The sequence below is a fragment of the Nerophis ophidion genome, linkage group LG14 (genome assembly GCF_033978795.1).
Source record: "Nerophis ophidion isolate RoL-2023_Sa linkage group LG14, RoL_Noph_v1.0, whole genome shotgun sequence".
Lineage (NCBI taxonomy): Eukaryota > Metazoa > Chordata > Actinopteri > Syngnathiformes > Syngnathidae > Nerophis > Nerophis ophidion.
In genome coordinates this window covers 4,854,886-4,882,583 of record NC_084624.1, presented here as the reverse complement: position 1 = coordinate 4,882,583, position 27,698 = coordinate 4,854,886, and the positions used below count along the sequence as shown (strand labels likewise).

The window sequence follows — 27,698 nt, the reverse complement described above, 5'->3', positions numbered from 1 at the left end:
ATGTATGTGTTTATATATATAGAGATGTATATGTGTTTATATACGTATATGTGTATATATAAATATGTATGTGTATATTTATGTGTATATGTATATATATGTATGTAGATAAATATATATATATGTATGTATATATATATGTGTGTATATATATATGTATGTATATATATATGTGTATGTGTATATACATGTGTATATATATGCGTATATATATATATGTGTGCATGTATCTATGTGTATATATGTGTGTGTATATATACACGTATATATTTATGTTTATATATATAGATGTATATGTGTATATATAAATATGTATGTGTATATGTTGGAGCCATTTTAGGCATTCTTATTTTTGTGTTGGCATTACTTCCTTTTGTCACTAGGTGGCGGGCTTTTTGGTTTAGGAGTGCAGGGTTGAAGGCATATATAGGAGCACAGGTGAGCTGATTAGGAAGGACTCAGGTGTGGGAGCACAAACCGTTCTTACCAACGGCACACAACAGCAGACAACAACAACAGCAGACAGCAACAGGCAGGAAAGACAGGAGAACATATGGCACAATGTCACTACAATAATCCATGGTATGTTTCATTCACCCTGCAAATTTATTAATAAATATGCATTAACTGTACTTCTGACTGGACCTCACTTCAATGCAATGTTTGCTACTGCTTAGGATCACTCCCTCAAACCTGTTGAGTAGTGACAATACATTAGAACATTTAAAGGTGAAGATTGCCACTACAGTATATATGTATATATATTTATGTGTATATGTATATATATATATATATATATATATGCATATATATGTATGTATGTAAATAAATAAATATATATATGTATATATATGTGTGTATATGTATATATATGTATGTATATATATATATATATATATATATATATATGTGTGTGTATATATATGTGTATGTATATATACATGTGTATATATATGCGTGTATATATATCTGTGTGTATATATAGATATATATTTGTATGTATATATATATATGTGTGTGTATATATGCGTATAAATTTGTGTGTATATATATATGTATACAGTGTGTGTATAAATATGTATATATATATGTTTATATATGTGTGTATATATGTATATTTATGTGTATATATATATATATACAGTATGTGTATAAATATACATATAAATATACATATATATACACATATATATACATATATATATACATATATATGTGTATATAAACATATATATTTTTTTCTAGTCCGTCGCTATCAATATCCTCAAACACAAATCTTTCATCCTCGCTCAAATTAATGGGGAAATTGTCGTTTTCTCGGTCTGAATAGCTGTTTTTGTTGGAGGCTTCCATTAAAAACAATGTGAATATATGAGGAAACATCAACACGTGACGTCATCGTCTGCGACTTCCGGTAGAGGCAGGGCTTTTCTCCAGTTGCCAACTTTATCGTGGATGTTCTCTACAAAATCCTTTCAGCAAAAATATGGCAATATCGCGAAATGATGAAGTATGACACATAGAATGGACCTGCTATCCCCGTTTAAATAAGAACATCTCATTTCAGTAGGCCTTTAACTTGTCTTTTATTAGTAAGTAAGCAAACTAATTTTGCAGTAACACATTGTATCATTTTCCATTCTATTATTTTGTTCTCCCAGGATGCAGACGGACTACTCTGGACAAGGCGTGCAGGTAGGAACATGATTCAATCTTTGAAAATCAAAGACGTACCAAAAACAAGTATAGTCCTAAGTAGAATTTCCCTGCATTTAATCATCATCTTTATTGCCTTTCAAAGTGTAAACTGGGTCTGGGTGAAGGTCAAGAAGAGGACCTTTGAGGAATGTTTTATTATTAACATGACAGACAAGGTGTGTCGACCCGGGGGAGGCCATTAGGTGAAAGCAGCAAGAATGATCACTTTAAGGTCGGGTCCAGATGTTCTCGATGAGAGATCACGTCTGTCTCACCACCTGTTCTTCTTCTTTCATCACCCAGCCCGGCCTACGCTGAGCACAAACCTGACAACGAGAAACACACGGCAGCCCCTGCTGGTAAGCGCTATACCGTATTTCCATGAATTGCCGCCGGGTATGTAGTATGTGCCTGCCTAGAATTACTGCCGGATCAAACTTGTTTCGCAAAATAATTAGCGCATGGTTAGCATTACCGCCGGCTCAGGATTAACGCCGGGTCAAACTTGTTTCGCAAAATATTATTTTTATTAGCGCATGTCTAGAATTTACGCTCGGTCAAACTCGTTTTGCAAAATAATTAGCATATGCCTAGAATTTCCGCAGGGTCAAACTCGTCACGTCACGAGTGACACTTCACCTGTCATCATTTTCAAAATGGAGGAGGCTGATTTCAATCATTTGAAATCGCATAAAGGGAAGCATATTAAGAGCTATTCAGTATGATTTAAGGTCCAAGCTATTGAATATGCTAAAAAGAACAGTAAGCAGCTATGTTTTTTTTAATATACCGTAGCTGCGTGTGTCAAATATGAGTCCTTAAATGACTCCCGCCTCCTGGTGGTAGAGGGCGCTAGTGATCCTTCTTGCGACTACTCTGCTGCAGAAGAAGTGACAACAAGCAGCGATCGTTTGTTTTTTCCTCTCGCTTGCACTTTTAACATGGAGGATTACATATCTAAAATAAAACAGTTTTCTAAACTGGACTTTCAATTGAAACAGGAGGTAATAAAGGAAGATCTCCATCGAGACAGACTTTCAAAACTGAAGAAAGATAAGGAAGACTTCTATAAAGAAGTTATCGATGCTTTTGATCAGAAGGAGCTGCGCATGGACTTCATTTATAAGTAAAGGTAAGACCATAATAACGTTTCTTTTTATGAAATGTGCTTTTCATGATGGTATCCTTACATCACACTCAAATTTTTAAGCCTGAATTTACTGCATGCCTTTGGTGAGAAGAGGTTTTTAAATTAATTAATTAGCGCCCCGGCGGCAATTCAAGGAAATACGGTAATCACAACCCTTTTTTTTAAATGTTTTTATATATATATTTTTTTAGAAACCTTTGAAAATTGGAAATGAATCAAGGAGCCGTGACTGATGTAAAACATACCGGAAATTTGAAGTAGTTAAAAAAAAAAGGGTAAATATTGGTACAGATGTGAACCAGCAGAGGTCTCACTCTTGATGAAATTCCTGGGCTTGTGGCCCTGATTGACAGGTCGTGGTTTGGGGCCTCTGAGAGAAGAGAAGGCACAGCTGTGAGTTAGATGCCGGGGCAGAGATTATCGACGTAATTAAAACATGTTGAGTAGTTTAACCTCTTGGCTCCGCCCCTTCCTGTAAAAAAACTGCCAAAAAGGACATAATTTCTGCTATCAAGACTGACTTGAAGTCTTGGATGTGACGACATTTTGCTGGTGTACCTAATGTTGTGGCCGGTGAGAGTGTGGGTTGCTGTTGTTGTTAGTTGTTGTCTCCTAAAATGTGCAGCGGAAAAAATCTATGGATGACCATGTTGAGAATATTTGCTTTCATCTTCACACACACACACACACACACACACACACACACACACACACACGACTCCACTCGGGCCGGGCGGAATCTTTTTTTTTTTTTTATATAACGTTATCAGCTTCTACACTGGAAGCCTTGTGTGACGACCAGAAGATTCATCTGAGCTCACTATTTGGCAGAGAGTGTGTGTGTGTGTGTGTGTGTGTGTGTGTGTGTGTGTGTGTGTGTGTGTGTGTGTGTGTGTGTGTGTGTGTGTGTGTGGGTGGCATTACTGAAACTTTATGGATTTTGTTGGGTTATTTCAGGTCATTTTTATGCGTTTGTTCAATGTTCAATTTTGGATCATAAGTCTCATGTTGTCGTCTTCTAAAAAGTGTGCGAGGTCTCAGAGAAGTGTGTTAAAAGTGTATAAATAAGTCTCATGTTGTCGTCTTCTAAAAAGTGTGCGAGGTCTCAGAAAAGTGTGTTAAAAGTGTATGAATAAGTCTCATGTTGTCATCTTCTAAAAATGTGCTAGGTCTCAGAGAAGTGTGTTAAAAGTGTATAAATAAGTCTCATGTTGTCGTCTTCTAAAAAGTGTGCGAGGTCTCAGAGAAGTTTGTTAAAAGTGTATAAATAAGTCTCATGTTGTCGTCTTCTAAAAAGTGTGCGAGGTCTCAGAGAAGTGTGTTAAAAGTGTATAAATAAGTCTCATGTTGTCGTCTTCTAAAAAGTGTGCGAGGTCTCAGAGAAGTGTGTTAAAAGTGTATAAATAAGTCTCATGTTGTCGTCGTCTAAAAAGTGTGCGGTCTCAGAGAAGTGTGTTAAAAGTGTATAAATAAGTCTCATGTTGTCATCTTCTAAAAAGTGTGCGAGGTCTCAGAGAAGTGTGTTAAAAGTGTATAAATAAGCCCGACTGGCGGTCTGAAGCTTCGATGCCAATGCGTCGTGTTTGTCTGCGACAGAGGAGCACAGTTGTTTACTTTATCCATCTATGTCAGTCTGTAGCTGACTGACATAGATAGTTTTTAGATAGTTTTTAGGACGTGTAGCGAAGCCTGCTTCTTAGCTAAGTGGCATGTGTATGCACGTGGGCGGGGTCAGACTTAGTATCTTGGCCACAAGGAAAGTTTTTCTTTCATGATGTCATGCAAATCAAGCTTTTAATTGTCCTTGTGTCACTAAAAACGTTGTACAAACAAGTGAGAAAGATGAGTTCATTTTACTGCTAGAACATCTTTAACATGTTTAAGTCATTATTTTTATTTCTAATATGTTGACTTTAATTAAAAAAAAAAAATCGTCCTGTGTATATGTGTATGTATGTATACGTGTATGTACATATATATATATATATACATATATATATATATATATACATTCATATATATATACATATATATACATATAAATATACATATATGTATGTATATATATATATATATATATATATATATATTGGGGGATGGCGTGGCGCGGCACAGTGGGAGAGTGGCCGTGTGTAACCCGAGGGTCCCTGGTTCAATCCCCACCTAGTACCAACCTCGTCACGTCCGTTATATCATTGAGCAAGACACTTCACCCTTGCTCCTGATGGGTGCTGGTTAGCGCCTTGCATGGCAGCTCCCTCCATCAGTGTGGGAATGGGTGAATGTGAAGGTAGAAAAGTACAACCCATTTACCATTTATTTATTTATATATATATGTGTGTATATATATACATATATATACATATATATATATATATATATATATATATATATATATATATATATATATATATATATATATATATATACACACAAATGTGTGTGTGTGTTCTTGTATTTCTACCCTTCTTGAGACATCAACAAGGTAAAGTAGCTTCCATATGAGGACCGGTGAACAAGTTAGGACATAAACCATGATCCCATTACGGCAAACCATTGCATCTAATAGAGAATGTCTCATTTGCACCCCTGGTGGTGAAATGTATCGAAATTAGGGTGGTCCCAAAAAGGAGGGATTTTTATCTGTGTGTCGGTTTTAAAAGTTCTCCCACTCTGGTCAACATATGAAAAAACAAGTGTGTGTAAAAATTGGAAGTGCTCCTATTCTGGCCAACAAGTGTAATAAGTGTGTGTGAAAAATTTAAATGCACCCCCTGTGGTCAATATTAATAAATAAATATAATAAATATAAATAATATATATAAATATGTATATATAGAGAGAGAGAGAGATACTTTTTCTCACAATGTGTCGACTTTTTCTTATAAAATTGGGAACAATTTCTCATATTCTTTCTGTTTCCGTAATATTGCAATATTTTCTCGTAAAATTGTTACTTTTTTATGTAAAATTATTACTTTTTTGTAAAAATTATCAAATTTTAGTGCAAAATGCCGACATTTGTCATATAAGAATTCAGACTTTTATCACAATATTGCAGATGTTTTATGTTGTTCTTGTAAAAAAGTGAAATTTTTTGAGTAATAATATGACTTTCGTCATAATTTTGCCAAGTCAATGTTCGATTAATATTATATCGCCAACATTTGAAACTTTTCTTAGAAAGTCTTGACTTTTGTGGAGTAAAATTACGACTCTTTTCATAAAATTACCAAAATGTTCAGCTTTTCTTGTACAATTGCGACTGTTAGTGAGTAAACTTCCAACTTTTAGCACAATATTACACAAATGTTCAGTTTTTATTGTAAAATTGTGACTTTCGCGAAGTAAAATTACAACTTTTATTATAATACCGCCAAAATTCTGAGTTTTTCTTGTGAAATTGTGACCTTTTTCTTGTGCAATTCCAACTCATTTTTCACAACAACCTTTTTTATATTTGCATAGTATGTATATATTATTATAATGACGTAAATACAAATCTTTATATACAAACCCCGTTTCCATATGAGTTGGGAAATTGTGTTAGATGTAAATATAAACAGAATACAATGATTTGCAAATCCTTTTCAAGCCATATTCAGTTGAATATGCTACAAAGACAACGTATTTGATGTTCAAACTCATAAACTTTTTTTGTTGTTGCAAATAATCATTAACTTTAGAATTTGATGCCAGCAACACGTGACAAAGAAGTCGGAAAATGTGGCAAAAAATACTGATAAAGTTGGGGAATGCTCATCAAACACTTATTTGGAACATCCCACAGGTGTGCAGGCTAATTGGGAACAGGTGGGTGCCATGATTGGGTATAAAAGCAGCTTCCATGAAATGTCAAGTAATTCACAAACAAGGATGGGGCGAGGGTCACCAATTTGTAAGCAAATTGTTGAAAAGTTTTAGAACAACATTTCTCAACGAGCTATTGCAAGGAATTTAGGGATTTTACCATCTACGGTCCGTATAATCATCAAAAGGTTCAGAGAATCTGGAGAAATCACTGCACGTTAGCGATGATATCACGGACCTTTGACCCCTAAGGCGGTAGCGCATCAAAAACCGACATCAGTGTGTAAAGGATATCACCACATGGGCTCAGGAACACTTCATAAAACCACTGTCAGGAACTACAGTTGGTCGCTACATCTGTAAGTGCAAGTTAAAACTCTGCTATGCGAAGCAAATGCCGTTTATCAACAACACACAGGAACGCCGCTGGCTTCTCTGGGCCCGAGCTCATCTAGGATGGACTGATGAGGGGGCCGGTGTGCAAATGTCTCACACTCAAACTAACCAGTAAACATGTTTTATGGGCCAAAGCTTAAAAATCACTTAGGCATCTTCAGAATGGATCTGACTATAATTTAAAAAAGGTTTCACTTTAAGCGACCTGTTTTTTTGTCCCCATACCGTCAGAAGTCCCCTAAAGGTGACTGTGTAAACAGAGCCATGTCCCCATTAAGTAAGCATAGCCAGAAAACACACACACACACACACACACACACACACACGTTGCACACATGCATAGGTGTTGTGCGACGTTTGAACACAAACATCTTATGTGGTTCTCATCCATCATCTTCTCTCCTTGTGTTTTTCCAAGAAAGGGAAAAAAAAAAAAAAAAGGTCAGGCCGCAGATAAACGAGCTGACGCTGACATCTTTGTACAAAGAGAAAGGCACCAGGATGTTAAAGATCAATTATGTTGGCTATTTTACTCTAAATCAGGGGTCTTCAAACTTTTTGACTCGGGGGCCGCATTGGGTTAAAAAAATTGTCTGTGTATGTATATATATATATATATATATATGTATTTATATATATATGTATATATGTATTTATGTATATGTATATATATATGTGTGTGTATATATATATATATATATATGCCGCCGGGTAAAACTTGTTTTGCAAAGTATTATTTTTATTAGCGCATGTCTAGAATTTCCGCCGGGTCAAACTCGTTTCGCAAAATAATTAACATATGCCTAGAATTTCCACCGGGTCAAACTCGTCACGTCACGAGTGACACTTCACCTGTCATCATTTTCAAAATGGAGGAGGCTGACAATTTGAAACCGCATAAAGGGAAGAAGATTAAGAGCTATTCAGTAGGATGTAAGCTCCAAGCTATCGAATATGCTAAAAAGAACAGTAAGCAGCTATGTTTTATTAATATACCGTAGCTGCGTGTGTCAAATATGAGTCATTAAATGACTCCCGCCTCCTGGTGGTAGAGGGCGCTAGTGATCCTTCTTGCGACTACTTGGCTGCAGAAGAAGTGACAACAAGCAGCAAGAGTGAGCACCGTGTGTTTATTTGTTCCTCTCGCTTGCACTTTTAACATGGAGGATTACATATCTAAAATAAAATAGTTTTCTAAACTGGACTTTCAATCGAAGCAGGAGGTAATAAAGGAAGATCTCCATCGAGAAAGAGAGACTTTTAAAACTGAAGAAAGATAAGGAAGACTTCTATAAACAAGTTTTTGATGCTTTTGATCAGAAGGAGCTGCGCATGGACTTAATTTATAAGTAAAAGTAAGACCATAATAACGTTTTTTTTTTATTAAATGTGCTTTTCATGATGGTATCCTTACATCACACTCAAATTTATAAGTGCAGGCCTAAATTTACCACATGCCTTTGGTAAGTGCCGGAGTGAGAAGAGGTTTTAAAATAATTAGCGCCCCGGCGGCAATTCAAAGAAATACGCCCTGAGCTCACCCTGCGGCACATCTGTCACGGCGAATGGCGTCAGTCAGCCCGGGTTCCATCTTTGGAACGCGGCCTGGCGACACCATGGAAGACCTTTGCTGCTGACAAGCTCTGATTTGTGTGCGTTCAAAAATAAATGTAAAAAATGCAAACCAAATGTTTGTGGATGGGAGCTGCCAAAGTGCGCTTCAACAACAACAACAAAACTCGGCGAAGTTCAAGCTGGATGCTGAGCGAACAGGACATGAAAAAGATGGCGGCGGGGAACCAGAAGATGAGGTCATGGCGGTCCTTTAGTCTTCTCTCGAACAGATGATGATGATGATGGTGAGGCAGGCGTTTGATGATAACTTTGGCGTGTTCATTCCGGCCCGGACCACCCTCCTGTCTGCTCGCCAAAGTGCTGGGAGGTCACATGACAGGGACGGGCCGGCCAAGGGATGGCGTCAGTGACATGTTTGGAAGGCTGATGAAGTGTGTGAGACAGGAGGGACGCTGCACTTTGTCTCATTTCTAGTGGACAATGTTTGACTGCAACTTCATCTCTGCTGGAGACAAAGTAAAGCATCACTGTGGAAAAGTTGTAAAACTATTTGTTTGTTGTTTATTTATTTGTCCTCTCCAACCACTCGGGAGTGTGGGATACTTCTCTCATTGCCTTATTTGTTTTGACTTTATAAAATAGATATAAATATTTGGCGAAGTCGGAGCAGAGCAGGAGGGGATGAAAAAAAAAAAGACGGAGGGGGGAAATGTGGGGGAGAAGATAAAGAGACGACAACAACAACAGAAGAGCATCAGCAAATATAATATGTACAAATATGATAGTAAAAGTGATAGCAAAGAAGCAGTTAGTGAATTATATATATATATATATATATATGTATGTATATGTATTTGTAGATATATATTTGTATATACACGTGTGTAGATATATCTATGTATATATACATATATATGTGTGTATGTACATATATGTACACATATACATGTGTATATATATACATATATATATGTGTATATATATATATATAGACATACATATATGTATATATACATATAGATAGATAGATAGTACTTTATTGATTCCTTCAGGAGAGTTTCCTCAGGGAAATAAATGAGATAAAAATAAAATAAAAAATTATAAATAAATAAAAAAACCATGTATATCTGCATATAAATGTCATTTATATATGTGTGTGTATATATATGTATATGTGTATACATATGTGTATGTGTATATATATATATATATATATATATATATATATATATATATAAATCTGCGATGAGGTGGCGATTTGTCCAGGGTGTACCCCGCCTTCCGATCGATTGTAGCTGAGATAGGCGCCAGCGCCCCCCGCGACACTAAAGGGAATAAGCGGTAGAAAATGGATGGATGGATGGATATATATAAATGTATATATATCTGTGATGAGATTGTGACTTGTTCAGAGTGTACCCCGCCTTCCGCCTGATTGTAGCTGAGATAGGCACCAGCGCCCCCCGCGACACCAAAGGGAGTAAGCGGTAGAAAATGGATGGATGGATGGGTATATATATATATATATACATATATATATTAGTGTGTATGTATGTAGGTTAGTCTGCTAAAGTTGTAATTTGTTTTAATTCATGGAATGCTGTGATTCATTTGAACTTTGTGCCGATCAGAGATTTCTCTACTCTGTGTTCCAGGCAATTTAGGGGACCTGATCAAGTATTGAAAAATGCAATACTTTGTTTTGTTTAAATGGTAGCTCCAAACGGGAAAACTTTCATTTAACTTGCATTCAGAAAAGTGGCTTTTTAAACCAACGCTGCTGCGTTTGACACAAACAGAACTGTCCCTGGGAGGTTGGTTTATGTGACCGCACATCACTATATATATATATATATATATATATATATATATATATATATATATATATATATATATATATATATAGTATGGATGTATATATGTGTGTATGTACATATATATACTGCATATATATGTGTATGTATATATATATAGTGCATATATATATGTGTATGTATATATATATATAATGTGTATATATGTGTGTGTGCGTGTATGTATATATATATATATATATATATATATATATATGTATGTATATATATATATATATATATACATGTATATGTATGTATGTATATATGTGTGTGTGTGTGTGTGTGTGTGTGTGTGTATATATATATATAGATATATATATGTATGTATGTCTTGATTGGATTATCCAGAGAATAGTGCTCGATACCGTGGTAGAGCGCAATATGTAGGTGTGGGAAAAATCACAAGACTACTTCATCTCTACAGAACTGTTTCATGAGGGGTTCCCTCAATCATCATTCCCTCCTGATGATTGAGGGAACCCCTTCATGAAACAGTTCTGTAGAGATGAAGTAGTCTTGCAATTTTTCCCACACCTACATATGTTTGTGTGTATGTATATATATATATATATATATATATATATATATATATATATATATATATATATATATACATATATGTGTGTGTGTGTGTGTGTATACAAATGTGTATATGTAGATATATATATATATATATATATATATATATAACACAGAAATGACCATGAACATTATCGCACTTCAAATGGAGCAATGCAAATACTAATCAAAATAGTACTATTGATCATGAATAATAACAATAATTACTTCTATTGTCAACAATACAATTGTTTCAAATGCAACAATACACACATGGAATGATAACTTTAATTACAAAAGAAAGCAGATAAATGGAGGGAAGAAATAAAAGCAAACTGTATTAACCTTGTAGATTGTTATAGTAAATCTAGCTTAAGCTTTGTCATATGTTTGACATGTCTTTGCTGCTTCCATACCTTTTACCTTGGACTTGAACTGGGGAACTTACATTTCTCTCTCTGTTACTTCTGCTTTAATGTTTTCATGTTCATATTAGTAATGCAGAATCAGCTTCAAGTAAATATATGTATTGTGTGTATTTTCAGACAAATCCAAACTTTTGCTTTAACCCAAATTCCTACTTTTCTTTGCCGAACTTTTGGCCCGACTATAACCTGTCCTTCACTTCCGAGAACAGCAGATCCAAGTATGGATGGTGAAGTGTTCCCTCGTCACACGAGAAGGGAGTCTAGTCCCTCATAAATGGCATTTTTCTCTCATAAAATAAAATAAAACGGGCTCCCAAATTGGAGCTGGCCACACCTGGTCTTTGAAGAACCAGACCCCAGACCCCCGGTCCTCTCAGGCTGATATGATCTTGTGCAATAAAACGTTTCCGCGTGTAAGTCAATCTCCTAAAGTGCTGCTTTAAGAGCACCCGGGCCAGCGCCGTCATGCCAGCGGTCCATTTGATGTGGACCACGGTTGCCAATTTAAGGATTCCACTTTCTGGCTTTTCCGTCCTGAAGATCAAAGCGCGTCAGCTAATCTGTTTGACGGAGGGCCCGCCGTCGCCACGACAACAAGTTCACAGAAAAGGGACAGGAAGCCCCGCCGCTGCTGCTTCACGGACTCTTGTCATCCACAATGACGCCGCTCTGCACCCTGTGTGGGGGGGTGTGCATGTGGGGGGTTCAATTCCGCAAAGTACACTTACTTCCTGTGTGTGTGTGTGTGTGTGTGTGTGTGTGTGTGTGTGTGTGTGTGTGTGTGTGTGTGTGTGTGTGTGCACTTCAAAACATGTGGACATAGACATGACACCACCTCTGACCCACACCCACTGTAGCTAGTAGGGTTGTACGGTACACCAGGATTAGTATAGTCGTGACGTTAGCTGGGCATAGTGATGCCGGATTTGTTCTTCCGGGGATGCGTTCAGGTAAGAACACAGCGAATGGTAAGAAATAAAGATTTATTCAACTCAAAAACGGGCTAAGAACAAAAACACTGGTGTTAGGGCAGAAAAGGCAAACGAAAGGCGCTAGCATGAGAGCTAGGGAAACAAACAGAAACACTTAGGCACAAAGGCACAAAAAGGGAAGTGAATTATATTTATATAGCGCTTTTCTCTAGTGCAGTGGTTCTCAAATGGGGGTACGCATACCCCTGGGGGTACTTGAAGGTATGCCAAGGGGTACGTGAGATTTTTTTGTAAATATTCTAAAAATAGCAACAATTCAAAAATGCTTTATAAATATTTTTATTGAATAATCAACAAAATATGAATGGAAATTCATAAGCTGTGAAAAAGAAATGCAACAATGCAATATTCAGTGTTGACAGCTAGATTTTTTTGTGGACATGTTCCATAAATATTGATGTTAAAGATTTATTTTTTGTAAAGAAATGTTTAGAATGAAGTTGATTAATCCAAATGGATCTCTATTACAATCCCCAAAGAGGGAATTTTAAGTTGATGATTACTTCTATGTCTAGAAATCTTTATATTTGAATCACTTTTTTATTTTTCAACACGTTTCTAGTTATTTTTAAATATTTTTTCCAAATAGTTGAAGAAAGACCACTACAAATGAGCAATATTTTTGCACTGTTATACAATTTAATAAATCAGAAACTGCTGTATTTTACTTTTTAATTAATTTTTTTTTTCAACCAAAAATGCTTTGCTCTGATTAGAGGGTACTTGAATTACAAAAAAAAATTTTCACAGGGGGTACATCACTGAAAAAAGGTTGAGAACCACTGCTCTAGTGACTCAAAGCGATTTACATAGTGAAACCCAATATCTAAGTTAGATTTTATTTACTTATTTTTAAACCAGTGTGGGTGGGTAAAGTGTCTTGCCCAAGGACACGACGGCAGTGGCTAGGATGGCAGAAGCGGGGGATTGAACCTGCAACCCTCAAGTTGCTGGCACGGCCGCTCTACCAACCTAGCTATAGCGCCCCACAAAAACAGAACAACTAGCATGAGAGCTAGGGATGAATAAGGCGAAGCGTGAAAGCTAGCGAGTAAGAACTTAAAAAGCAGTCGTTGCGTGAAAGCAAATTAGGATCCGAGAGTGAATGAACAGAAAGGGCTGGCTTAAATAAGGCAGTAATCAGCAAAAACGGGTGTGCGTCGAAAGCAAGGGGCAGGTGAAAACTAATCAGCAACCATGGTGACGGAACAAACACAGGAAATAAGGAAGTCAAACAACAGAATGTGATATAAAAAGGAACAAAACTACAATATGGTATGATCCGGGCATCGGATCATAACAATAGTACCGCGACACTAATAAATCATATTCGGTACTATACCGCCTCTGAAAAGTATCGGTCTCTACACCTAACATCCACTGTAATGATACCAAGTACAAGATTGTATTTTGTTAATACTACTATCCATCCATCCAATTTCTACCGCAATTAACCTATCCCCAGGACCTTCGTATTGTGAGGCACATGCACTAACCCATTATCCCCCCGTGCTGCCCATCCATTTTCTACCGCTTATCCCTTTTGGGGTCACGTAGGAGCCTATGATTACATCAATATTTTTTAGCATTACATTTTTTATTTTATTTTTTAATATTATGTTTATAAACTCAGGAAATATGTCCCTGGACACATGCGGACTTTGAATATGACCAGTGCATGATCCTGTATCGACTTGGTATCGGATTTGTTATGATCCGCTGCCCGGATCACACTATGTTTAGACGTTTGAGTCTTTTTGTATTATGTTCTGTTAGTTTTGGACTTCTCTAGTTCCTGGTTGCACTTCCTTGTTTGTTTTGTCACCATAGTTACGTATGATTTTCACCTGCCTCGGTTTTTTTGGGACACACCTGTGTCCAATCAAGAGACATTATTTAAGCCTGCCTTCTCCCGTCAGTCTGTCTGGGTTCCTTGTTTGCGGTAAGCTACAGTCGCGTTTATGTTTCTGGTTCCAGTCTCCGTGCTAATTATTAGCCTTAGCTTCCGGTGCGTTCGGCACGCTGTCCTTTTGTTTCCAGACTCCGTGCTAAGTGTTAGCCTTAGCTTCCGGTGCGTTCGGCACGCTGTCCTTTTGTTTCCAGACTCCGTGCTAAGTGTTAGCCTGAGCTTCCGGTGCGTTCGGCACGCTGTCCTTTTGTTTCCAGACTCCGTGCTAAGTGTTAGCCTTAGCTTCCGGTGCGTTCGGCACGCTGTCCTTTTGTTTCCAGACTCCGTGCTAAGTGTTAGCCTTAGCTTCCGGTGCGTTCGGCACGCTGTCCTTTTGTTTCCAGACTCCGTGCTAAGTGTTAGCCTGAGCTTCCGGTGTGTTCGGCACGCTGTCCTTTTGTTTCCAGACTCCGTGTTAAGTGTTAGCCTTAGCTTCCGGTGCGTTCGGCACGCTGTCCTTTTGTTTCCAGACTCCGTGCTAAGTGTTAGCATTAGCTTGCGGTGCATTCGGCACGTTGTTCTTTTGTTTGTTTCTCTCTGTTTAGTACTGTGTGTTATTTATTAAATCATCCTACCTTTTACGTTTTCGTCCGGAGTGTCGTTTGCATCCCTGGGGAGAACAAAAACGCGCATCACCTGGATCGACACCCAGACTAATGGAAAGCATCCAAAACAACAAAAGAATAAGTGATTATTACATTTTAACAGAAGTGTAGATAGAACATGTTTAAAGACAAAGTAAGTAGATATTAACAGTAAATGAACAAGTACATTAATAATTCATTTTCTACCACTTGTCCTTAATAATTTTGACAAAATAATAGAATGAGAAGTGACACAATATGGTACTGCATACGTCAACAGCTAAATTCGGAGCCTTTGTTTGTTTACGTACTACTAGGTTCAAACACCGATGACATTTATTAAACAGACAAGAAGCAAGGAATTAAACAGAGACAGGATTCAATTTGGCTCGTGAGGAGAAAAGTCTGGGCTGTACTCTTGTACAGTCTTCCACCACGCTCTGACGAAATGGTTGCGCGCCTCCTCTTTTATTTGGACTTTCCCTGATTACATAGCAAAAGCTGTTTCTAAGGGGAGGTGGGGTCGTAAAATGCTGTTGCACTCAGTCACAAAACAGTTAAAAAAAAAAAAGATGCCTGGAGCTGGCGTCAGGTCCCGCTTCCTCTCCGCTTCGTAGATCTCGGGTCAAGACAAGATCTCCCTGTGGATCACAGTAGACTAAAGAAACCGACACCTTTATGTCGCTTCGCATCGTACACAGTGGCGTTTTAGAAACCTTTTGCTCGGTAAGATCAAAGACGGCTTTTGTCCTCATGGAAACAGAAAGTTTTGTGGTAACTTGCATACGATTATTCTGACAACAAGTTGTCTAGTATGTTCACTATTTTACTTTAGGACAAACTTGCAATAAGAAACATATTTTTAATGTACCCTAAGATTTTTTTGTGGTCTCCTTTATTCAGAAAAATACCAAAAAGTATCAAAATACATGTTGGTACCGGATACCAAAATATTGGTATCGGGACAACACTGGTAGCTAGATGAGCGAACCCTGATATGCAACCAACACTTTGTAAAAAAAACAAAAAAAAACACCAACAAACAGAAATAAGTAAACTGAAGATGTTGGAGTTGAAAAGTTACTGTCATTTTCTGGTTTTGTTTTGTTATCACATCCTGTTTAGTAGTTGACCTCCTTAGTTCCTGGTGGCACTTCTTGTTTTGTTCCGTTGCCAAGTTACATATTAGTGTCACCTGCCTTGTGTTTTTGACACGCACCTGCCTCCTAATTTCTGTCTCTATTTAAGCCTGCCCTTTTTTGTCATTCGTTCTCGCAGTCTAAATTTGTATTTGATGCAACAGGTGACGTCGCTATCTCAGCTTGTGGTAAAGACTTTGTGTACGTTAGCTTCCACGCTATTCCTTCGGTTGTTTATTTCCCTAGCTCTCATGCTAGCGTCTTTAGTTTTTTGTAGCTCACATGCTAGTTCTGTTGGTTTTTGTCTTTAGTGCCTTTGTGCAAGTATTTCTGTTCTTAGTTTGTTCTATAGTATAAATAGATCTTCATTTCTTAACTTGAGGCAGTGTCCATTCCGCCGGCACTATTGAGAGAACGCACCCGCATCACAACAATGCCAGCTTACCGCCACAGTTACTCAACAAATACGATAACCGAGCAGGATGTTGTTGAGCCGGGTAAGCGGGGAAGTTTCTGAAAAAGTTCCTCCCGTGGAAAAGTGCCTATTGTGAGTGTACTGTTAGCATGCAGCTAACATAGTGTTGCTAATGTTAGCGTCCCCTTGTCCCTCTCCTTATTGCTACATTGTACCATGTGATATATCAGTGTTTCTCAACCACTGTGCTGCGACACACTCGCGTGCCGTGAGATACAGTCTGGTGGGCCGTGGGAGATTATCTAATTTCACCTATTTGGGTTAAAAATATTTTTTGCAAACCAGTAATTAAATTCTGCAAATGGTGTGTTGTTGAGTGTCGGGGCTGTCTATGTCAGAGTTAGTTTGTGACGAACCCCAAGATGCAGAGAAGGAGGCAGGCATTGAATGAGAAAACATGATTTAATATAAATACTAAAACAAGAACAAACGAAAGGGGTACAACAAAAAGCGCGCATGAGGCGGATAACCAACTAAAAGAGCTAGCATGGGAGCTATCAAAAACAAAAAGGGGCTTAGCGTGGAAGCTTAGCGGGTAGCGAGCAGGAAAACAGAAGTCGTACTTGTAATATGAAAACAAACTGGAAGCAGGGAACAAAAAACAGTAAGCTACAAATATAGCTTACCGCTACGCTGCAAAGACACAACAGGAGCGATAATGCATGACAGGAAGCAACGACCAGAGCGAAAAGAAGTGACAATACAGACGTGACATCGACAATCCAATAATCCAGCACTGACTGGAGGAACAAAGCAGGTAAAATACGAATCGGGCTGATTGACACCAGGTGTGGCCAGGTAGCAATCAGCCGCAACTGAAGGGAAAACAGCGCACGGGGGAAAAAAACAGGAAACAGACGAAATAAGAGCGCTGACAGGAACTAAAAACAGGAAATACTAAACACACATACAGAGGAAAAACTAAAACACAAACAAACTGTCAGTTTCAAGAGCTCGGCAGAGTAACCATGTAATAATCTTCCCTATCAGTAGGTGGCAGCCGGTTTTCTAATTACTTTGTAGATATGGGGAACAGCGGGAGGCAGGGTGCAGGTAAAACGGTGTCTAATGCTTACATCTAAAATAAACAAAAGGTTAGTACTCCTAAGAAAAGGCATTGAAGCTAAGGAAAGGCAGTTGTTGCGTTCTGACCCGTTCTTCCTTCGGTCAACGCCCCCAGGTTCTTTTATGACACATAAACTGGTTTTAAATCAATCAGAGACAGAGGTTGCTCATTTTGATATTTTATGACCAAAGCGCTTAGGGAGATCAATCTAGATACAACATTTCAAAGGCACGGTCCAAATTGATCTAATCCTAAAATGGCAGTTTCTCCCTCCTCACTCACTCTCCCCCACCCCTCTTCTTCTCCTCCCTACCTCGGACAGTTGAGATAACAGATAGTTATGGCTTCATTCCAACATTCCAAATTCAAGGTCTATGTAAAAGGCTCACACTTTAGCTGTTCTAAAATCTGACTAGGAAATAAAAAGACAACCAAATCCAACACTATGCAGAACAAAACTAAAACTGAACTGGCTACAAAGTGAGCAAAAACAGAACGCTGGACGACAGCAAAGACTTACTGTGGGGCAAAGACAAAGTACATCCTAACACGACGTGACAATCGACAATTTCCCCACAAAGAAGGATCAAAACAACTGAAATATTCTTGATTGCTAAGACAAAGTCGGTGCAGGAAATATGCTACAGGAAAATACCAAAAAAAGAGAAAAACCCACCAAAATAGGAGCGGAAGTCAATCACTAAAACACAGGAAAACACCAAAATATTCAAAATAAATCAGGGCGTGATGTGACAGGCGGTGACAGTACACCTACTTTGAGACAAGAGCTATACTGATGCATCCATCCATCCATCCATCTTCTTCCGCTTATCCGAGGTCGGGTCGCGGGGGCAACAGCCTAAGCAGGGAAACCCAGACTTCCCTTTCCCCAGCCACTTCGTCTAGCTCTTCCCGGGGGATCCCGAGGCGTTCCCAGGCCAGCCGAGAGACATAGTCTTCCCAACGTGTCCTGGGTCTTCCTCGTGGCCTCCTACCGGTTGGACGTGCCCTAAACACCTCCCTAGGGAGGCGTTCGGGTGGCATCCTGACCAGATGCCCGAACCACCTCATCTGGCTCCTCTCGATGTGAAGGAGCAGCGGCTTTACTTTGAGTTCCTCCCGGATGGCAGAGCTTCTCACCCTATCTCTAAGGGAGAGACCTGCCACACGGCGGAGGAAACTCATTTGGGCCGCTTGTACCCGTGATCTTATCCTTTCGGTCATGACCCAAAGCTCATGACCATAGGTGAGGATGGGAACGTAGATCGACCGGTAAATTGAGAGCTCCCGGTAACAGTTCGAGATGCTACCTCAGTGGAAGCATTTAAGTCTCACCTTAAAACTCATCTGTATACTCTAGCCTTTAAATAGACCTCCTTTTTAGACCAGTTGATCTGCCGCTTCTTTTCTTTCTCCTATGTCCCCCCCCCTCCCTTGTGGAGGGGGTACGGTCCGATGACCATGGATGAAGTACTGGCTGTCCAGAGTCGAGACCCAGGATGGACCGCTCGTCGGGACCCAGGATGGACCGCTCGCCTGTATCGGTTGGGGACATCTCTACGCTGCTGATCCGCCTCCGCTTGAGATGGTTTCATGTGGACGGGACTCTCGCTGCTGTCTTGGATCCGCTTGAACTGAACTCTCGCGGCTGTGTTGGAGCCACTATGGATTGAACTTTCACAGTATCATGTTAGACCCGCTCGACATCCATTGCTTTCGGTCCCCTAGGGGGGGGGTTGCCCACATCTGAGGTCCTCTCCAAGGTTTCTCATAGTCAGCATTGTCACTGGCGTCCCACTGGATGTGAATTCTCCCTGCCCACTGGGTGTGAGTTTTCCTTGCCCTTTTGTGGGTTCTTCCGAAGATGTTGTAGTCGTAATGATTTGTGCAGTCCTTTGAGACATTTGTGATTTGGGGCTATATAAATAAACATTGATTGATTGATTGAGCTTTGCCTTCCGGCTCAGCTCCTTCTTCACCACAACGGATCGATACAACGTCCGCATTACTGAAGACGCCGCACCGATCCGCCTGTCGATCTCACCATCCACTCTTCCCTCACTCGTGTACAAGACTCCTAGGTACTTGAACTCCTTCACTTGGGGCAGGGTCTCCTCCCCGACCCGGAGATGGCACTCCACCCTTTTCCGGGCGAGAACCATGGACTCGGACTTGGAGGTGCTGATTCTCATTCCGGTCGCTTCACACTCTGCTGCGAACCGATCCAGTGAGAGCTGGAGATCCTGGGCAGATGAAGCCATCAGGACCACATCATCTGCAAAAAGCAGAGACCTAATCCCGCGGTCACCAAACCGGATCCCCTCAACGCCTTGACTGCGCCTAGAAATTCTGTTCATAAAAGTTCTGAACAGAATGGGTGACAAAGGACAGCCTTGGCGGAGTCCAACCCTCACTGGACAAGTGTTCGACTTACTGCCGGCAATGCGGACCAAGCTCAGGGAGCAGACCGCCACAATAAGACAGTCCGATACCCCATAATCTCTGAGCACTCCCCACAGGACTTCCCGAGGGACACGGTCCAATGCCTTCTCCAAGTCCACAAAGCACATGTAGACTGGTTGGGCAAACTCCCATGCACCCTCAAGAACCCTGCCCAGAGTATAGAGCTGGTCCACAGTTCCACGACCAGGACGAAAACCACACTGTTCCTCCTGAATCCGAGGTTGGACTATCCGGCGTAGCCTCCTCTCCAGTACACCTGAATAAACTTGGTCATATCCATCAATTGCGACTTTTTACTGTCAACTGAGTTTCGTTTTTTTAATGATTTCTGCTGCTGGTGTCCGCCAAAAATGTGCCTTGGTTACAAAACAATGCGACATATGACACTTACTATGTCCAACTGTGTCCATTGAGAGTGTAATGGTGTCCAAAGTGGACCAAGTCAGCGACAGACAGACCTGCCGGGTCTGCAAATATCCCAGGGCAAGCGCTCAAAGAGAAAAAGACGAAAGAAAACTTTAATGTGGACATTTTTATCTGTTTCATATCCAAATGTAGACCCGACCAAAAATAAAATGTGAGTTCATTACAGGATCCGGTTTTAAAACTGCTCCTTAACATCGCTCCTAATTAGAAGTGCAACAACAAAACATGCTGTTGCTGCAAGTGCTGACCAAAATAACTACACTTTTATTTTTATTTTTAGTCATGGATCAAAAAAAGACAGCAGCTGGAAGAAGCACAGCAAGCAAGGCATTGTGGGAAATGTAGGAAGACTGACTGAGTGAGTACTCAAAGCACAATTTGTAACTGTCATGATCCACTATTTGGATCATGACATGTTCTGGTTTTGTTATCACATTCTGTCTGGTATTTGTCGTCCTCAGTTCCTGGTGGCACTTCCTGTTTCGTTTCCATTTCCTTAGCAACGCATTAGTGTCACCTGCCTTGTTTTTCGACGCACACCTGCCTCCTGATTTCTGTCCCTATTTAAGACCGCCTTTGGCCCTCGGACTCTAGTTTGCTTTTCACGCAACAGGTGACGTCGCATTCCCACATTGTGGTAAATACTTTCGTTCTTGATTAGCTTCCATGCTGTTTTGTTTATTCGTTTCCCTAGCTCTCATGCTAGCGTCTTTTGTTTCTTCCAGCTCGTGCTAGTTCTGTTGGTTGGTTTATATAATGCCATTGTGCAAGTGTTTTTGGTTCTTAGTCTGTTTTAGAGTGTATAAATAAATCATTATCCTTACCTTTGGGCTGTGTTAGAAGTGAAGTGAATTATATTTATATAGCGCTTTTCTCTAGTGACTCAAAGCTTTACATAGTGAAACCCAATATCTAAGTTACATTTAAACCAGTGTGGGTGGCACTGGGAGCAGGTGGGTAAAGTGTCTTGCCCAAGGACACAACGGCAGTGACTAGGATGGCGGAAGCGATATCGAACCTGCAACCCTCAAGTTGCTGGCACAGCCACTCTACCAACCGAGCTATACCGCCCATCAAGTAAACGCAACCCCGCCACGATGCCAGCAAAGCATCACAGTAACCCGATTTATGCTAAAAGATTTATCTTTCCTTTCATTCCATTTGTGTATTACGTATTTATGTGTAGTTAAACTACAACACAGTCATTTTCAGGTCTTTCTGTCCCTCCACAAAATGCAAAACAATTAGTCATGTACAGAAATTATATGTAATTAACCCTGTACGTACATTGAAAATACACGCAACCTTGACACAAAACGCCGGACATTTGAGGCATTTAAGAAACCCCGCCCGGACAGCCCGGACAGTCCTGCAAACGAGGACGTACGGTCAGTCTAATTCAATAGCATGATTATTGCACAGGTGTGGCTAAGGCTGTCCACCATAAAAGGCCACTCTGAAATTTGCAGTTTAGCTTTATTTGGGTGAGCGTTTGCCCACTCGAGTCGGTTACGACGACAAATTGCAGTCAGGTCGAGACCCAGATGAGGACGTTGAGCCTGCAGATGAGCTTCCCTTAAACGGTTTCTCACAGTTTGTGCAGAAATGATTTGGTTACGCAAACAAATTGTTGCAGCAGCTGTGCGGGTGGTTGGTCTCGGACGATAATGGAGGTGCACCTGCTGAATGTGGAGGTCCTGGGCTGGTGTGGTTACATGTGGTCCGCGGTTGTGAGGCCGGTTGGATGTACCGCCAAATTCCCCGAAACGCCTTAGGAGGCGGTTTATGGTAGGGAAATGAACATTTAATTCACGGGCAACAGCTCTCAGCATGCCAACTGCACGCTCCCTCAAAACTTGCGAAATCTGTGGCGTTTTGCTGTGTGATAAAACGCCACATTTCACACTGGACTTTTATTGTGGACAACCTAAGGCAGTGGTTCTCAAATGGGGGTATGGGTACCCCTGAGGGTACTTGAAGGTATGCCAAGGGGTATGTGAGATTTTTTTAATAGGTTCTAAAAATAGCAACAATTAAAAAATCCTTTATTTATTGAATAATACTTCAACAAAATATGAATGTAAGTTCATAAACAGTGAAAATAAAAATACAACAATGCAATATTCAGTGTTGACAGCTAGATTTTTTGTGGACATGTTCCATAAATATTGATGTTAAATATTAATTTTTTTGTGAAGAAATGTTTAAGTTGATGAATCCAGATGGATCTCTATTTTAATCTCCAAAGAGGGCACTTTAAGTTGATTACTTCTATGTGGAGAAATCTTTATTTATAATTGAATCACTTGTTTATTTTTCAACAAGTTTTTAGTTAATTTTATATCTTTTTTTCCAAATAGTTCAAGAAAGACCACTACAAATGAGCAATATTTTGCACTGTTTTACAATTTAATAAATCAGAAACTGATGACATAGTGCTGTATTTTACTTCTTTATCTCTTTTTTTTTAACCAAAAATGCTTTGCTCTGATTAGGGGGTACTTGAATTAAAAAAATGTCCACAGGGGGTACATCACTGAAAAAAGGTTGAGAACCACAGGTCTAAGGCACACCTGTGCGATAATTCTGCTGTTTAATCAGTATCTTGATATCCCACACCTATGAGGAGGGATGGATTATCTTGGCTAAGAAGAAATGCTCACTAACACAGATTTGACGGATTTGTGAGAAATAGGTACTTTTTGTGTATAGATCTTTGAGTTCAGCGCATGAAAAACGGGTGCAAAAATAAAAGTGTTGTGTTTATATTTTTGTTCGGTGTAAAATATGAGCGTCCCAACATTAGCATGTTAAAATTATCATGCTAACAGGTGAAAGGCTAGCATACCTAAATCCATGACTATTAGGATATAAGTACATGTTAGCTAAAATGTTAGCATCAAACGTTAGCATGCTAACATTAGATTATCTTTTTTTTTTTATGTTAAAATGGAATTGTTTGAATTGATCGAGAAATGTTGACGTAACCGTTTTCAATTTAGAAAATAATATTATGAAATTCCTCGAATTTTAGGAAAAAACAGAAATGAAAAAAATTTTAGGGTCAAAATAGAGCTTGGAAAAACAGAATTCTGGAAATTCCCGGAATAGTTTTGAAGATGGAAAATGGTAGTTTGAATATCCAAGAAGTGAAGTGAAGTGAATTATATTTATATAGTGCTTTTTCTCTAGTGACTCAAAGCGCTTTACATAGTGAAACCCAATATCTAAGTTACATTTAAAGCAGTGTGGGTGGCACTGGGAGCAGGTGGGTAAAGTGTCTTGCCCAAGGACACAACGGCAGTGACTAGGATGATGGAAGCGGGAATCGAACCTGCAACCCTCAAGTTGCTGGCACAGCCACTCTACCAACTGAGCTAAACCGCCCCAAGAAGAGGAATAGAATGTGTTGAAGGTTGAATTGGGTTAAAAATGTGGGAATTGTGGAACTTTGAGAAAAGGCCAATTCACTTTGAATGGGGAAAAAAATCCTGCAAAACTAGGAATTCTAGGTAATCCGGGATTTTTTTTTTACAATTGTTGAAGGATTCATGAAGAGGCTGAACATTTTGAAGTTCCATCCATCCATTTTTCTACCGCTTATTCCCTTTTGGGGTCGTGGGGGGTGCTGGTGCCTATATCAGCTACAATCGGGCGGAAGGCGGTGTACACCCTGGACAAATCGCCACCTCATTGCAGCATTTTGAAGTTGGAACGGTGTAAATAGAATGAAGGAAGAACAATAATTATGATTAATTATAATTAACAGCACTGTAATTAATCATTAGACAGTCCTCTCACAAAATGCAAAACAATCATGTATTAGCATTAACCGTAATTAATTACAATTAAATCTCGGTTGGTAGAGTGGCCGTGCCAGCAACTTGAGGGTTGCAGGTTCGATTCCCGCTTCCGCCATCCTAGTCACTGCCGTTGTATCCTTGGGCAAGACACTTTACCCACCTGCTCCCAGTGCCACCCACACTGGTTTAAATGTAACTTAGATATTGGGTTTCACTATGTAAAGCGCTTTGAGTCACTAGAGAAAAGCGCTATATAAATATAATTCACTTCACACTGTAATTAATCATTTGACAGTCCCCCGCAAAATGAAAAACAATCATAAACGGGCATAAATCCCAATTCATCCAGACGGCACTGTGATTAATCATTAACTTTAGAATTTGAGGCCAGCAACACGTGACAAAGAAGTTGGGAAAGGTGGCAATGAATACTGGAATGCTCATCAAACACTTATTTGGAACCTCCCACAGGTGTGCAGGCTAATTGGGAACAGTTGGGTGCCATGATTGGGTATAAAAACAGCTTCCCCAAAAAAATGCTCAGTCTTTCACAAGAAAGGATGGGGCGAGGTACACCCCTTTGTCCACAACTGCGTGAGCAAATAGTCAAACAGTTTAAGAACAATGTTTCTCAAAGAGCTATTGCAAGACATTTAGGGATTTCAACATCTACGCTCCATAATATCATCAAAAGGTTCAGAGAATCTGGAGAAATCACTCCACATAAGCGGCATGGCCGGAAACCAACATTGAATGACCGTGACTTTCGATCCCTCAGACTGCACTGTATCAAAAACCGACATCAATCTCTAAAGGATATCACCACATTGGCTCAGTAACACTTCAAAAAACCACTGTTTCTAAATAGTTTGTTGCTACATCTGTAAGTACAAGTTAAAGCTCTACTATGCAAAAGCCATTTATCAACAACATCCAGAAACGCTACTATGAGCCCGAGATCATCTAAGATGGACTGATGCAAAGTGGAAAAGTGTTCTGTGGTCTGACGAGTCCACATTTCATATTGTTTTTGGAAATATTCGACATTGTGTCATCCGGACCAAAGGGAAAGCGAACCATCCAGACTGTTATCCACGCAAAGTTCAAAAGCCAGCATCAATCTCTAAAGGATATCACCACATGGGCTCAGTAAAACTTCAGAAAGCCACTGTCACTAAATACAGTTTGTCGCCACATCTGTAAGTGCAAGTTAAAGCTCTACTATGCAAAGCGAAAGCCATTTATCAACAACATCCAGAAACGCTTCTATGGGCCCGAGATCATCTAAGATGGACTGATGCAAAGTGGAAAAGTGTTCTGTGGTCTGACGAGTCCACATTTCATATTGTTTTTGGAAATATTCGACATGGTGTCATCCGGACCAAAAGGGAAGCGAACCATCCAGACTGTTATCGACACAAAGTTAAAAAAGCCAGCATGTGTGATGGTATGGGGGTGCATTAGTGCCCAAGGCATGGGTAACTTACACATCTGTGAAGGCACCATTAATGCTGAAAGTGCGACGATCCGTCACTTCATTTCCGTTGGTTTTCCTTGTTTTTGTATTCACCTCCCCGTTAGTGCTCTTATTTTGTTAACTTCCTGTTTGTTCCGCGGAGCACTGTGTTCTCCTCACCTAGCCGTTGATTGGCTGCCAATCATCCATCCATCCATTTTCTACCGCTTATTCCCTTTCGGGGTCGCGGGAGGCGCTGGCGCCTATCTCAGCTTCAATCGGGCGGAAGGCGGGGTACACCCTGGACAAGTCGCCACCTCATCGCAGGGCCAACACAGATAGACAGACTACATTCACACTCACATTCACACACTAGGGCCAATTTTAGTGTTGCCAATCAACCTATTTATGCTTTCACTCAAGCACTCCTCAGTGCTCGAAGATAAACAGATGTTTTGGAATTTCTGTTTGCAAGACTGCTTCCTGTTTTTGTCTGATGATCATTAAAGTCATTTTACTCGCTCATCCTCTTCCTGGTTCTTGCATCTCGGGGTAACTAAACGGCAGCCTGACAGGAAGGTACATACAGGGTTTAGAAAGCGCCGTCTTTTTCATGGACGCCCCTGCTTATTTCAGCAAGACATTGATTGATTGATCTTTTTAGTGTTTCTTTGTGTCCTGGCATGCAAATGACATCTTTGTGTGCTCCGTGGTTCGTATGAAACGGCAGCAAACTTTGCCAACTTCTCCACGCTTCGGGGGTACATTTTGGGAATTGTGTAATTGTGTGCATTTTTTTCCCCCTTTGCTCCAGTCACAAAAGTCTAAAGAAGAAGCGTTGACATTAAAAGATGCGACACATCTGCTTTGCAGCCTTTTCCTCCGCCTGGTGTTTGCCTTGTTCGGCGCCACAAACACTAATTGTTCATTTAAAAGCTCTTTTAAAAAAAAAAAATCATTCTACCTAATAGACAACACCCTCTTCTTTTTTTTTTTCACTCATTCCGTTTTTTTACTGCAGGCACAAAGCACTCGAAAAAGATCATCTGGTTCCTCTTGTGCCTGCGGTCCCAACACTGAGAGCACCACATCAAAGCTTCCTGTCAAGCTCCACGAAGAAGAAGAAAATCTGGGACAAATTCTGGTATTTCACGCACACACACACACACACGCACACACATTCATTGACGGAGGCCACAAATCCATCCCCGATAGTGGAAAGTCACAACGATGGCTCCCACGCTCGTCCTTGGAGATGTTTCAGACTTTCTGTGTCTTTTGTGTGACATCACGTGTTTGTCTTTGTGTCCATGGGAAGAAAACAAAGCTCATGCTAATTAAATCGAGCTAAATCGTTGAAAAAAAGAATAATAAATGCGTATTCGTGTGGGGAAAAAAGACAACTTTTACTTGATTGTTATTTCTTCAAACAGCTCGCATTAGATAATTAAATAATAAATAATTATAGAGACTGTCAGGTTCAAACACTACTGACATTTATTAAACAAGACAAGAAGCAATCAATCAATCAATGTTTATTTATATATCTCTACATCACGAGTGTCTCAAAGGGCTGCACAATCAGCGCCCACATGAGGGCAAGGAAAAACTCACAACCCATTGGGACGTTGATGAGAATGACTATAAGAAACCTTGGAGAGGACCCCAAATGTGGGTAACCCCCCACCCTCTAGGGGGGACCGGTGCAATGGACGTTGAGTGGGTCTGACATAATATTGTGAAAGTCCAGTCTATAGTGGATCTAACATAATAGTGAGAGTCCAGTCTATAGTGGATCTAACATAATAGTGAGAGTCCAGTCTATAGTGGATCTAACATAATAGTGAGAGTCCAGTCTATAGTGGATCTAACATA

At 39.8% G+C, this 27,698-nt stretch overlaps 1 long non-coding RNA gene across 2 annotated transcripts; it reads left to right on the top strand.

Annotated features, from left to right (window-relative positions):
- Positions 1 to 285: 285 nt before the first annotated feature.
- On the top strand, positions 286 to 27,215 carry LOC133568917 (uncharacterized). Of its 2 annotated transcripts, XR_009809690.1 has the most exons (7): positions 286 to 582; positions 1,662 to 1,695; positions 1,802 to 1,930; positions 2,002 to 2,057; positions 2,700 to 2,830; positions 20,845 to 20,922; positions 26,845 to 27,215. It is a non-coding gene; the product is annotated as an uncharacterized LOC133568917 (long non-coding RNA). The 2 variants fall into 2 exon arrangements; XR_009809691.1 differs by lacking the exon at positions 20,845 to 20,922.
- Positions 27,216 to 27,698: the final 483 nt, after the last annotated feature.